Source organism: Cygnus olor, chromosome 3, assembly GCF_009769625.2.
Source record: "Cygnus olor isolate bCygOlo1 chromosome 3, bCygOlo1.pri.v2, whole genome shotgun sequence".
In the NCBI taxonomy this organism is placed as follows: domain Eukaryota; kingdom Metazoa; phylum Chordata; class Aves; order Anseriformes; family Anatidae; genus Cygnus; species Cygnus olor.
This window is the reverse complement of record NC_049171.1, coordinates 61,429,336-61,431,171: the sequence shown is the minus strand read 5'-3', so window position 1 is coordinate 61,431,171 and position 1,836 is coordinate 61,429,336.

Here is a 1,836-nt window from a genome sequence, read left to right as displayed (position 1 = left end):
TCTTGGAGGAACATTTTTTTTTATCAACTGATTACTACTTCTGTGTTGCTTTTTCATTAAAAGTGGTTTTAATGATAGTTATCCGGTCATAGAGTGAATACAAATAGTCATGCATAACGTTGATTATACACTAGTTCACAAGAATCACATTTACACAGGGTGATGGAATGATAAACCTGGATTCTCTTGCTAGAGGGAGCAGCCAGAATTTTATCTTGGAGAGTGAAGTTGTCACTGTTCTCTAGTTAGTAGCCTGAGGAATACGAGTTTATAATTTCTCTTCTGGAACGTGAGTTTTAGAAACCTACTTCCAAGTCACTAGTGCTAGAAACTCCAGACAGATCTGAGAACTGGAGCTCTTTCACTCTCTTCCAAATTTCTACTGCTGGTACAGAACTATCTACAGCTATTTTAATTCCTGTAACTTGTGACCAGAACAGATCAGTCATATTATGGATACCTAGTGATTTGTTTTGTCATTAAAAACAAAAAACAAAAAAAATGCTTCTCTTGCTAAAGGTAGCTTAGGACAGTGTTTAAGGTTTTGTAAGCTTAGAGTTCAAACATACTGCAAAAGAAAGAAAGGTGCTGTCTATAAAGTATGAAGTATGTGTCACATTGTGAGGGTCACCAGGGATTATAGTTTGTGTTTTTGTTGATAGCTTAATCATCAACACAACACTTTAGTTGAGGAACTGATGGCAGTATCAGTCCGGCTTTTGTATCCATTTTTGTTCCAATTTGTTAAACTGCCTCTTTAATTTCTTTATCTGGACTTCCCTCTTCAGGTAAGTCATCTTGCAAGAGTAAGTCTAAGTCTTCTATCACATTACTGACTTAACTGAAATCTTGGAGGAAACAAACAAAAAAACCTACCCACCACAAACCCCTCTGAAAAAGCAAGTTATTTTAAAACCTGATTCAGTAAAGATATTTGGAATATGCTAAACACTTCGATGAGGTGTGTATTCCATTGCAATGCCCTGGAAGTACATTCCTTTAGTATTCCACTTTGTATACTGTGTAAGTCAGTGTGAAGTTATAACGTGATGTGGTTAGCTGAAGCTGTGAGAAGTGAGTCTTAACTAAGCTCTTTGACACCGTTTCTGAACAGTTGTGCTCCTCCTAATGTTATAGCCAAAGCGCAGAAGTTAGTCTATAGTATTAAAAAATAAATAATAATAAAAAGAAACACAAAAACAGAAAACACAAAACCACATAAACGTACTTCACTGGTAAATACACTTTAATTTACAGAATATTAAGGATAATGGTAGCATATTTGAATTACCAGAGCAATGACATTCTGATCAAGTAAGACTACTTGTTTTCTTTCTCAGACTGCTATGGAGAAAGTAAACCTTAATGTCGTGTGTAGTATTGTTCTTATTTTGTCCCTTAAAATGTCAGTCTTTTTTTTTAAAAAAACAAAAAAAACCACAACACTTTGGTAAAGATAACTATTATCTGTGCTTTCCTACTAGCTTTACTGTTAGTAGTTAACCATCTAACCTATCCATAGTAAATGCTAGAAGGCAGAAGAATAGTGCTCTCCTAACTGTATTAGAAGAAATTGGATTTCAGGTTGCAGTAGTTTGTCAGCATCTATGTAGAAAGGGAAATAGGATTAATATTTGCCCTTCAGTGGCGGTTACTAAAGGGTAATTCCTGCCTTATATTTTAGGCAGGCTCCCTTTCTGCAGGATTTGCTTTTACATGTACAGTACATCTTTTAATAGATGTTTGAAATGTAAAACTTTTGATTTTTTTTTTAAACAAAGCTCACATATACTTTGTGTATGCTCAATCAGATGAAGCAAGAAAGGGAGCAAAACA